The 13,439-nt window shown below is 37.3% G+C and overlaps 1 long non-coding RNA gene across 1 annotated transcript; it reads right to left on the bottom strand.

The window, feature by feature from the left end:
- Positions 1-552: 552 nt before the first annotated feature.
- LOC131258234 (uncharacterized) lies at positions 553-3,519 on the bottom strand. Its single transcript, XR_009178001.1, has 3 exons — positions 1,829-3,519; positions 1,546-1,733; positions 553-1,451 (listed from the first exon to the last, which is right to left on the bottom strand). It is a non-coding gene; the product is annotated as an uncharacterized LOC131258234 (long non-coding RNA).
- Between the last annotated feature and the right edge of the window lie 9,920 nt (positions 3,520-13,439).

The following is a 13,439-nucleotide window of genomic DNA, read 5'->3' as shown; positions in this document are numbered from 1 at the left end:
TACAACTGCTAGTCCAACCCATGACACCATCACATCATAAATTAATAGATTTTGGCTGTTTCACCCAGACAGTTTGAACTTTGAATGGTTTCTTTCCCAAAACATAATTTTGGTGACAAGGCCTATTTTAGTGGTCAGGTCCAGTCCAAACCAGCTCAACTGTCCAATCTGATCTGGGTTTTAAAACACTGCATACACTAATATCTGCATGCATATTGATCATTAAGGGGCATAGACATGTCAACCACTAGCACACACATGTTGACATGTAAAAAAACATGTAACACAGACACAAAAAGAGGTGCAGAGACTAGCACTTCAACAACATTTTATATTATCAAAACAGGAATGAATTCTCATGACTAGCAAAAGTTCAACAATTGGCTGCCTACCTGACATCAACTCTCTACCCATGTTGGGGACCAAATGGCACATTGCAATCATCATTTAAATTACCTTAATGTTATTTTTTTTCATTGAATATGGTCTTAGTGACATTTTGGTATTTATTAGGAACCTACAGTTTTTTTTTTTTTTTTTTTTTAAAAAAAAGGGGCAATTCCATGCCCCTTTAATATCAGTCTTACTTCAGACCCTAAAATGGCATTGTGGAAGATAAAACAGGGAATAAAAAATCATATAAGATGAACAATTAGACACTAACCTCGTAAAGAAAGACGTCCCAGATTCGAAGAGCCAAGGGGAAAGGGAAAGAGTATGAGAAAACAGTTATAAACCACTAACTTGCATACATGCTTGAATTTCTCTACCCACCTTTTCCTTTAGTGCGGCCCACTTGATTCTTGGATCCTGATCAATTTTGCCCTAGAGTACTAAAATTAGCTCACAAAGTTTATAATTGCCACTGTTTAGATGGAAGGATAAATTTCGAACTGAATTTTGAAATAAAGGCAATTTGTCAAGGATGCATTGAATGACAACCCGTAAAATGAATTTCGAAATGCTTCTAAGAAAGGAAATTTTAGACAAAGTCACTTCCTTAATGCTTACCTGCAAGATTTGCCTGCGAGAAAGTCGAGCGGAGCTCCAAATAAAGTACTAACAACTTTAAAGAAGCCTGAAATAAATGAGCCCACTATATTTCCCATCGAGTCAGTGACTGTGTATGCATATAGCTGCCGGGAAATATACAATTCCAATCAAACAGGTTCACTTTCTCTTAATCATGCAGTCCTACAAGAGAGAAGAAAATACAAATTATGGCTCATGTGAAAAGACAGTCCATGAATTACTCTCTCATTGACAAATAAGCTCATTTTGAGTCCCTACATGAACAAATGCATGAAATGGAAATAGGGGCATGTCGTCACTATGAAATTAAAAAAATGGCTTCCCTCCATTTTGGTCATTGCCTATATAAATCTGGTCAAACTTGAGCATCCAAACACACATTTAAAGAATCGTGAGATTGGCTTCACTCTGACTTTTTGCTGAGAGTTTTAAAAAACAGAAACCATCAACAAAGAAAAAATGGCTTCTCTGACTTTTCCCTGAGAGCATTCTCCTTAATTTGACAAATCTCACCTGCTTGCAGAAGGAGAAAACCTTCCCAAGTTCTCATGGTCTAGATTTTTTGTATCAACACCACCAATATGGTGATTATGGTGTCCTAATACTTCCCAGTCTATCTTTTTGTTGTCTGAGCATTGAAAGGAGAAGAGATTGGTGTATGTGCGTGGGCATATGTTGGCTGAGGCACGATTTCAAGACTTCTGTTTTGAGAAATCAACACAAATTTAAGGAAACTATCCTCCAAGAAGGGAAAAAGAAACAAGAAATGATCATACTGAAGTATTCAGTGCAGCACCAAAGGAATGAGACAGAGACTCAGGTGCAAAACTAGAGTTATTCACTACATCTGAACGCCATGGGGCTAATTGATACTGAGACTCCTTTAACTTTGCCTGTAACATTGAATGTAAATACAAGGCCATATTAAAAATCTGTAAAAGGATGCTAGCTATTTGATGTGCAAGATGATAACGACAATGGAACAAAAAACAAAAATGGCCCTTAATTCAATAGTAAAATCAAAGATGCCAGCAGCCATATCACAGATAAATATTGGAACAGCTTATCAGTATCACATCATGATTTTTTTATCAGTATCACAGATAAAACAGTATCACATCCCGATATTTTTTTAAGGACTTGAAATCTACATAGTGCACCTCAGTAATGGTGAGCTTCTCCTGCAGATGCATAAACAAAACCTGCAAAAAGGAAGCGCAATACGAGAGAATACACACTGGGCATAAATAACCACATAATTCTGTAAAACTAAGTTTTCAAACTACAAATACTTGTTTGTTTTTTGGTCAAATTATGTCAATCACCAATTTGACATCAAGTACTGATCTAAGGGCTAGGATCATCAACTTGGGAGCCTTTAAGGGAATTGCTTATCTTCCATAATGCCTGGCTGGCAATTTTTGACAAAATGCTCAACAATCATTTTATTAATAGTGCAGGTACAGTAGAATTGCAATGAATTCTTTCCCAGTACCCAAACACGAGATTACATAGAATTAAATTCCTAGTACCAAAACAAGACAACATAAACAAATTCTTTAGGCACTCTTGAATTCCAGGAGCCACATGGCCCCTTCACATACAAAAATTAAGGGCCCGTTTCATAGAAGCCAAAAAGCTAGTTCAAGTCATTCTAGTTAATCATAATTACAAATTAGAAATCATGATTGTTGGTTTTTTAAGTTTTTTTTAATCCTAAAAAAGAAATATGATCTCTAACATAAAACTATGATTAACTAAAATGAGATGAGCTCGTTTTTTAGGCATCTACTAAACAAGCCCTAAGATCGTGCAAAATACAATGAAAATCCTAGATTTGGAAATCCATTGTTTGGAGAAACAGCAAACAAGACAACAAAAACACTAGATCTAAAGAAACTTAGTACGATACAAAGCGTTTCAAATTTTGTATTTTAAAATGTTTGCAGGATTCCCACCATCTCTATATCTGTGTGCATGGTGTAGTACAAGTGGATATGCTGAGTCTTACATTCAGTAACTGAATATCATGTTCAAGATGCTATCATTGCTAAAGGAGATTATGTAAATGCAACTCAATGATCAGGAACCTTAGCCCCTTGCTAAAGGATATGTGCTTAAATGGAATCTTCATATTTATGCCCTCATATTTTCCACAAATAGTAAATACTAAATCTTGATATTTATGCTCCAAATCTTTTTTTTGTCAAGTTCAAAATCAGCACATGTAGGCTCCTTGTGGGCCTAGGTGGGGGCGTGGGCCTACATCACATGGAAGAGAATGGAGTTGGCAATTTGTAGAATCTCTACACCAAAGATCGATAAAGTTGGCATATTGTCGATAGCAAATAGGCAGGTAAAACATTACAAGCAATGAAACTACCCAACTCTTAGAATCTACCTAGGGTTGCTTTGGCTACAAAGGGAAGTAAGCCAACCAAATGCCAATGAAAACAAACTAAGAAAATAAAATTACCGTAAAAAACCACAACATTAGGCAAGGAATCATAAGAGAATATAAGGAGCAACATGACTATACAAAACACACCAACACATGTATACTCTTGATGGTCAACAAAGCACAATCTTGATCTTATTTTCAGAATTCTACCATTCCTGTTGCAAGTAACTGAAAAGATTTCAATATTCATGAATGCATTTCGTCGGACAAATAAATGATAAGCAATGATGTTGCTTGTTGCAAATAAGATAAACATGTCACCTTTCTGCACTTTCTTGGGTACTTAATCCCTGAATATCTTTTAAAGACTACTCAAATCACTGAAAGAAGACAAGCCTAAAAGAGTAAAAAGAATAAAGCATTCCATTAGAACAAATCTTACACATTTAAAACAATCCAGGATTTAAAGAGGAGCAGTCAATGTAACCAAAAAACAATGTTGCAACAATGCAACGTTAACACAGATATGTATACCTATTTTGGACATGGACAGCATTGTTTTATTTTTATTTTTTTGGATAAGGAAATAAGTAGAAACAAGGTCCCGGAAAATCCACCACTCCCACCTGCGCTTCGACTCTGGATCGTTGTCATCATCAGCCTCATCGCCAATCCGTTGCATGTTCATAGAAATAGAAAAGTCCCCTTTTGGTGTCCTGCCTTTTATCCTCTAGCATCATGAGTCAGATTATAGCACAAACATGCCTACATTCATATCCATATTTCTAACAAAAAGCCCCTAGCATGGATTGTTTGTAATTCTAAAGAAGAACTTCAGTCAGATGATGCTAACCATCTAGCCTATGAGCTTGTAATAAAATGTATGTGGTGGAAGAAAATGACCAACATTAGTGTTACAAATAAATGAAGAGAGAACAAGTCCTCCCCAGAAATCAGCTCACACCAAACAAACACTCAAACTAGCTCCATGAAAGATGAAGCAGCAAGTGAACTGTGATATGTGGAGAGAGAGTTTCATTGAAGTGGTAAAATTGTCCTGGTTGTATTTCAAAAAAAAAAAATTAGTAGTAAAAGTTTTGAAAAGCAATAGTATAACAAGTACTAGAAACATTGAAGCAAATGAAAATTAAAACACAGGAAAAAATCACCTGGGGCATGGCTTTAAAAGTGACAAAAATCGGAGAGATCATGAAAAGTACCTGTTCGTGGAACTGATGACTTTTCAAGTTCGCCCCAAGTGACTATGCCAGGTTTCTTATTTCTAGCATTGTCTTTTTCCTTTTCTTTTCTTTTCTTTTTATTTATTTATTATTTTTACCTCACTGATATCTTCTTAAGTTTGCCCCAAGTGCCTATGCCAGATTTTATTAATTCTAACACCATCAAATTGCTTGTCTTTGGAGTTTAAAAGCAATGGACAATGAAAGAATTTTGAGTACATTTTTCAATGGATTATTCCCAGGAGTGTAATCGCAAGATTTAGTCAATGTCAAGGGGTTGCAAAAAATACATCTTCAATATAAATGGCAAACGATTGCTTAAAACATGCAGAAAGATTAAATGAATTTGCATGATGTGATGCCTTCATAAAGAAGAATTGAATTTTCAAACTAACATTTCCCATTTTGGAAGAACTAAGACGGATGGATTGGTAGAAAATTCCAAGGATCAGTACCACTTCAATTTTATTTTAAAACATGACTCATTAAACTGACAGAAACTATATGGGTAAATAGAACTCATTCGAATAACATACCTGGTCCAGGAAAAAATTGCGAAATATGAACATGAGGGAACTTGTATTCCTTAATAAGACTGATAGTCTGAGCAAAATTGTCATCCGTTTCACCTGAGAAGCATAAAGACTAACATTTTCTCAAACCAGTCCAGGATATACATGCAAAAAGTGTGCTTTCAGAGAATTCCGAAACAAAGGTTTGAAAACATTAAGCCTTTATTTCCTTCTAAAGCATTTCTTTACATGCATAATAGTGTCTATCTTTTTAATAGAAGTGGGGGAAAAAATCCATACATGCATGTAGACAATAGTCGAACTTCAACAAGGCGGCCAAAAGGCGTGAATGTCATTACCATTTATTTTGAGATAATAGAAAATTTATACTACATCTATGTGGTAACATACCAGGGAATCCAAAAATTATATCAGTTGCAATCTGCATTTCAGGTACCAGTTGATTCAAAGTATCTACCACAGTTCTGAACTCACTTACAGTGTATTCTTGATTCATTGCCTGAAATATATACCACGAATATTCTCTTAGGAGTCTATATAAAACTGGAATCATTGGTCTCCATAGATGGGTCGGATGGCAGATAAACACCATTGTCAACGTTAGGAAGGTTTCATTAGCGCACTGTTTTCTCTGATGTGGCCCACTTAAGTTTTGGATATACTTGATTTTCAGTCTCATGTCCCTAAAATGATATGGTAAAACAGATGAACATAAAAAAAAAAAAAAAAACTATTTTTGGTGCATGGACCTGAAGCCCATACTGTCAACAGTTTACATAACTGAATAACGGGCCCACTTTAAAAAACTGAAAACTCTAGTGCATGTATCCAAGCTCCCCCTCTTTCTGCAGAGTGTGTTTGTTGGGGGACAGGCACACTTTACCAAAGACTTTCTCCATGTCCACTTTTCATGTAACAACCAATATTCTCTCTTTAGTTCCCAAGGAACTTATGAGCACTAGGACACATCAGACTTCTTTCTACATCTACCTAAATAATGATCGCTAACTAGAAACAACAGACATTGATCCATTATCCAGATTCTCTAATTAAGTTGATAAGATATGCCCCATATAGTTAGCATGGTGGTGCATATCATAATTGTTTGCAAATGTAAGTTGAGAAGAACCTGTGGTTTAAGTTTTGTAGGTAGTTATGCAGGTTATGCCCCAATGAAAGGGGGAAAAGAACTAAGGAACAGGATAAAATAATTAAATAATCCTAACAATGTGACAGGTGAAGCCAATAACAGAATACAAACGAAATCATCACCCTTAGTACTGCATGTACTAGACTGTAGGAAAAGCATGTTTATAGAAGCCACCCTACCCTGATTCATGAAATGAAGAAAACCACCAGTCCAGTAGAAATAGGAAGAGATGCAATAAATAATCGAAGGGCCTCTTATTTGAGGAGATCCATACACTTTGCCTTTAACAAGCTCAAGGTGCCATTGTCATATCATAGGGTATTTCCATAAATTCTTTTAATTTAGGCAGATTCAAGTCAATTCTTAAATTTGAAAAAAAAAAAAAAAAAAATCCCAAGAAGATTTCAGAAAGAAAAAAAAAAAAAAAAAGAGTCAATTCTTTAACTAAAGAAGATTTCAGAAGTCGATGCTTGCATAATACCGAATAAATCCACAACCAAACTCTAAATCAAAAGGGACTCGCAATTTTGTATTGGTTTACTAGTTAAATAGTTTTTTGGCAATGTTGCTACCAAAACACGCTGGAAGATATGTATAATTATGAACTCCACAATGAATGACACAGCATGTGCAAAAATAACCACAGCTAAAAAAAACACTCATTAAGCACCATTAGGAAACTGATGTAACTGATTATGAATGTCCATTGGTTGGTTCTGAAATGAGATGCACGTACTCTCGGCCAAGTTGAGCAATCTCAACGTTCAGCTGATTAACACGTTCCAATTTCCCTGTGAAAACGAGATTTTAGGGACCAAAAAAGAGAATACATACATCACATTAGTAGATCCAGTGCTACAAGTTATGCTGATGATGGGATATGACCTGCACCGAGATGGATGCCTCCCTTCTCAAAGTCCACATGTAGAGTACGCGCTGCCCTTTGAGCTTCTTTTGTTTGCAAAAGACCTTCTCGCTCAGCTTTTATCACCGCATTGTATAGATCATGATTTGTATTCAGAAACTGCAAGCAATGTCAGCAGTAAAATCAATCGGGAGAGGGAGATCGAGAGAGAGGGTTGAGATCGGGAGAGGGAGATCGAAAGAGAGGGAGAGGAGGAGGGAGAGGGAGATTGAGAGAGAGGGTTGAGATCGGGGGAGGGAGAGGGAGAGGGAGATTGAGAGAGGGAGACGGAGGCGCGGTCCGCGAAACGGAGGTTTCAGGGCTTTTGGCGTAAGAAAATAGGTAAAATCAATGGTAGTCTGCGGTACATATAGAGTAATGTGCCTCTTGGGCCTTGTGGGGTCCACCGAGAGGTATCTAACTGAATCCATTCCGTCCGTCTGTTTTAAAATAAAATAATAAAAACTAGGAAAACACTTAATTGGGACACACCAACAAAATAGTGGAAATAACCACTTAAAATTGCAAGATGGTTCGGAACCATTTCCCATTAGAAACGTCTTAAAGTCGTTTCTAAACCAAAATTTCACCTGTTCCAGTTTGGTGATTTTGGTGTAGTGCCAAATTATGCATCTTTTAACCCAAGCAACCTCTATTTTGTGAGGAATATCATACTTAGGCCCATCCAGGCCTAAAGCGCACTTCCTAAAATATATGAATTATCATAAGATAGGACAAGCACTACATGACAAACACTCGGGACCTATTAGGTATTGTTCCCTGTTATAAGGTTGATTTCTAAGGAAATATAGTCACATAGGTACTTGATTCTTAGCTTTTAAAATAAAATTCTGATTCTCCCACTCAAATCGTCTAGCCTCAAAGGAGGAGGAACTATCTATGCTTTTTGTACTATAATAGGAGGTGTATTCTTGGCCGGAGCCAAATTTCTAACAGAGCTCGCTTCAACAATATGTGGGGCATAGTCTACTGAGGTATAACAAGTTGAGACATAGTCTGTTGATGTACAACAGGTTGAGGCATAGTTTGCCGATGGACACCGGGCATTTTTTCAGTAATAATGGGCATCATCCTATTCACACTCTTGGACTGATTAACCATCCATCTGTTCAAATCTTTGGTCTGATTCCGAGATTGCTCGACCTAGGCTTGTGAATGATCTGCAAGGTGTTGAATCTCCATTTTCATATCACGCAACCCGGCTGCCATCACCTCGAGAGGTTCAGTTCAAGATGAAGATGCCCTATCTGGGTTTGAGGAACTGGGTTCCAAGTTCTGCAACAAATCAAGTGCTCGTTGTGCCTACAATTCCTCCTCAACTAGTGGAAGTTCATGACTGGTAGAAGTATTGTGAGCACCTCTTCGACTTATGTTTTACAACACAATGAAAATTAATATGTTTCTGATAACCAAGTAGTTTTGAGTCCCTCTAGGTATGCCAAAAACTTGCTTGACACTTTTTCTGTTTGAATTTTGTAGTCACATATGGTGCATGCAGGCATGCCAAAACCAACTGTGCAACTCAATTGCAATCGAAGAACTTGACCCCAAGCGCTAATATAAGCAGATATGATGACTAAGATTATATATGGCCGAGATCTGAGCAAATAGGCCGCCTATTAAGCCACTTGCAAGTTGTTTTAGAGAATGATCAAGCAATAGTCGAATGGTGGGGTTCTTCCTCCGAAGATGGGTTCAACTCTGCCTTTCGTATGAAAAGGCTTATTTTATACCTAGTTGTCGTCAAACAAGAATGAAATACTTACAATTGGTCAAGGTGCAACTGTAAGAAGTCTTTCTGAATGAAGAATGACTTATATTGAGATCGGATAATCCAACATACGAGTGTAGATTTAAATTACAACTAAGAGATTATTGTTACTCATAGGATAGAGCTAAGGCTAAAAGATTATGTTAAGGTAATATAAGATAAATTTGACTAGATTTGTTGGATTGGTGTGAGACCTGCTTTGTTGATTTTCCTTGCTTTGTTAATTTTTCTTATTATTTATAGACTTCTCCGCTACCGTGGCACAGATATTTCTGTATTCTTTCATATTCTTCAATCTCTTTCTATTCCTTTAACCGTTACTCTTCTCTCAACTGCTTTTTGACTTTTGGACTTTTCAACCATGTTTTGTCATTACATAATGTGTATTACTAATTCCGTGCCAGCCATACTTCCATAAAAAGTGTTACAAATATCTTTAAAAATCTTCAACATGCTTTTATCCTTGTTATGCAACAACACCACGTGCCATTACTTAATTGGTTATTCAAGAATGGTCAAAATAAAATTAAAGTACAACCTTGTCTATCCCTTCTCTATATTAGCCCAAAATTAGGCAGATCCAACCTTAAAGTGGACCATGCCACTTATTACTCCTGTATTTGATGCAACCGAACCTTACTATTTGATGTGGTCCACTTAAATGTTGAATCTGCCTTATTTTCATGCCCATACGTTGAAATGGTTTGAAAAAAAGGGTGGATGGATGTCGTGGATAAACAGATACATCACAGTGGCCCCACACAAATAACGGTAGCTAGAGCTCGGCCGGTGTAGGACATAATCCGCTTCCTCTCGCGGCCCAGTCCTCAATCTGCCAGGGACAGATGAGGAGTTACCCGTAGACACCGACTCTCCTTAGTGGGTGTTACCCTTAATGTGGGGTCCATGCCGTCCATCCATTTGTCCACGTAATGTTAGGATGTAGTCTCAAAAATTAATCAGATCCAAATAGCAGGTGTACCACACCATAGGAGACAGTGGTGATTGAACGCCTACCATTAAAAACCTCTCAGGGCTGATATTAAGCATAACCTTAATAACCTTAATGCTTATTTGCTATCCAACCCGTTGATAAGGTCAACCTAAATGAAAGAAAAATATATATATATACACAAAGATCATCTTGATCCAAAGCCACGAAATGTTTTTAATGATCATTTACTACTTTTTCCAGTGATGTGATCCACCAGATATTTGGACGTGTTTTAATTTTGGGATAATGTCGTTGAAATTGGGATGTGCGGCCTGGATATACAAAACATTGATCAAGGTGGGCTCCACATGGTAAGGGTGACTCCCACGCTAAGGCCTTACCGGTAACACCTCGTCCGCTCCCCTCTCTGCCGCTGCCATGCTGTGTTACAGGGTTGATGACGTGACCTTTTATTGCCGTGACTAGCCCCACACGGCACGTGGGGCCACCGTTATCTCTGTGAGAACTGTTCATTTGGTTTTCAGCTAATGTTAACATATGATACAAGAAATCAGGTGGATCTGAAACTCAAGTGAGTGAGTCGACTGAAACAGTGGATAAAGGCTTTTTACTTTATAAGTTTTTTTTTATTTTTTTTCTTTTTTATCTTTTTGGTCTTGAGAATAATATTTATATGCAATTTAAATCATTCATAAAATACCTTAAACCATTCTTAGGGCCCGGTTGTCAACGCCAAAAACTTTCACTTAATATGGAATTTGGAAAATCATCGATGTTAAGCTGTGTTTATTAACATCGGATGAGGAAAGCAGTCGTTATTTTGTGGAAAGCAGTCGTTATTTTGTGCTGAAAATTTTTGGAAAGCGCCAGGCAAATTTTTTTTTCTTTAATTCAATATTGCTCTGTGCAAATAAACATTTTCTTGTTTATAATAAAAACCCAACTTTTAATGTGTAACACTTTCTGGAACCACTATGATTTGTATTACATTCATACTATCTATCAACTTTTTTATATCATTCTAAAGCATGATTTCAAAAAACATGCACATCCAAAGTTCAAATCGACCACACTACAAAATATAGTGGGAATGGAATGACTATCGTTAAAACCTTCCTAAGGTCTACTGTGAGATTATTTGCCATCTAACCTCTTCATAAGGTCACACAACCTGGATGAAGTGAAAACACAAAAATGAGCTTGATGAGATCCTTATGTGGCCGTGAGAAGTTTTCAATGGTAGGCACCTAATTCCCACTATTTCCTATATTGCCTAAGTGAGCCTTAGAATTGCCTGGCTTTTAGTATTATTTTGTAAAATGATATGAAAAAATGGATGGCTGGTGTGGATAAAGCATATACATCACGATGGACCCCACATATCCCTAGACAGGACTATCTGTCTGTAGCTAGATCCTGATGGGGTAGCATGGAATCCACGCTCAGATTTGCAAGGGGAAGCGGATTCTGTGGTGGCTGTGCGCCACAAGCCAACTTCCAGTTTGTGTCGACATCACTAAGTTTTGTGGGGTTTACTATGATGTATGTGTTATATCCACATCGTTCATCTATTTGACGAGATAAGCATAGAGCATGAGGCAAAAAATGAGTCATATTAAAAGCTCAAGTGGACCAAGCCACAAAAAACTGGGAAAGATGATTCCCACTGTTGAAACATTCATAGGGTCCACCATGATGTTTATTTTCCATCCAAACTGTTCATCAAACTGTTCATAAGGTCGTGCAGACTTGGATGAAGGGAAAAACCAAATATCAGATGGGTCTAAGACTTCTGTGACCCCCAAGAAGGTTTCAATGGTAGATGTCTAATTCCCACTGCTTTCTGAACTATGGTCCACTTGAGCTTTGGATTTGTATCATTTTTGGGCTCAGCCCTTAAAACGTTCTCACCAAATGGACAAACAGCTTGGATATAACACATACATCATGTTGGGGCCCACTAAACTTGTTGACGTCAATACACATAAAAGGTCACCGAATTGGCTCCCCATACTAATTGCCTATTGACGTTGGAGCAAGCTATTGGACAGGGCGGCACCATGATGTATGTGTTTTGTCCACGCTGTCCTCCTATTTTTCCAAATCATTTTATGGCATGAGCCCAAAATTGAGACATATCCAAATCTAAAGTGGACCACACCACAAGAAAACAATGGTGATTGAGAACCCATCATTAAAACCTTTCTAGGTCTCACTATAATGTTTATTTGCCATCCACTTTGTTCATTAGATCACACGGACTTGGACGAAAGAAAAACACAAATCTCAACTTCATCCAAAACTTTTTAGGTCCCAAGAAGCTTTTAATGGTGGGCGTTCAATCACCGCTCCACGTGAGATTTGGACCTCCCTCATTTTTGGTATCATTCCCTAAAACGATATGGAAAAATGAATGGATGACATGGATAAAACACATACATGATGATGTGGGCCACACAACACCATCCAATAGCTAGGGGCTACTAACATAGTATGCAATCCGGATCCACTTAGGTGGGTAGGACTCTTGACAATGGGGCCCACCGTAATGTTTGTGACTACATTCATGTTGTTCATTCGTGTCCAAAGCTTATTCTTAGGCATGATCCAAAAAATGAAGCAGATCCAAATCTCAAATAGACCATAGTACATGAAACAATAGTAAATGACAATTAAAAATTTCTTGTGGGCCACAAAAGCTTAGGATTAAGATGATATTTGTATGGTCTCTTCGTCTAGGTCTTTTTCACCTTATCAATAGGCTGGATAGCAAATAAATATTTTGGTGGAATCCATGAAGCTTTTAATGGTGGGGATTCAATCATGATTGTTCCCCGTGAAGACGGGCAAATGTGTCAAATTAACATATTTCAGACATTTGGGACATTAGTTACAAATGGGTTGATCCAGGCTCAATACTAATTTTCTGACTTTATATTTAGACTTTAGATTTGGATTTCAGATTCAGCTTCAAACTCCGTATTTAGCAAACAGGCCCTCAATGTCATTCCTTAAATAAACTGAAAAGAACAAAAATGTTAATATGATACAAAGCTTTTGTGGCCCGTGAATATTTCAACGGTGAGTATTCAATCTCAACTAATTTCCCATGTGGCCGATTTGAGCTTTGTATCTGCCTTAATTTCAGGGTTATGCTATAAAACGAGCAGGCAAAAGATATGTCTTATAAATACTATGGTGGGCCGCACCAAGTTGGGTCGTCGCCAAAGTAAGTGGTTTACTTAAAATATGTAAATAATAGGCTTATTTTTAAAATTAGCCTAAAGTTAGCGGCTTCATTAAAAATAAATAAAAACTCAAAAGCAAAAGTTGCTGGTGAAAGAAATGATAAGAGAAGGGCGGTTTTCATTCTCCATCTGTGTTTTAAACATAAGTGAGTGCATTTGCTTGTGAGAAGCAGAGAGGCTAAG

The sequence above is a fragment of the Magnolia sinica genome, chromosome 10 (assembly GCF_029962835.1).
Source record: "Magnolia sinica isolate HGM2019 chromosome 10, MsV1, whole genome shotgun sequence".
Classification (NCBI taxonomy): Eukaryota; Viridiplantae; Streptophyta; class Magnoliopsida; order Magnoliales; family Magnoliaceae; genus Magnolia; species Magnolia sinica.
Note: the sequence above shows the minus strand (reverse complement) of the source record. Positions and strands in the feature narration are given on the sequence as shown.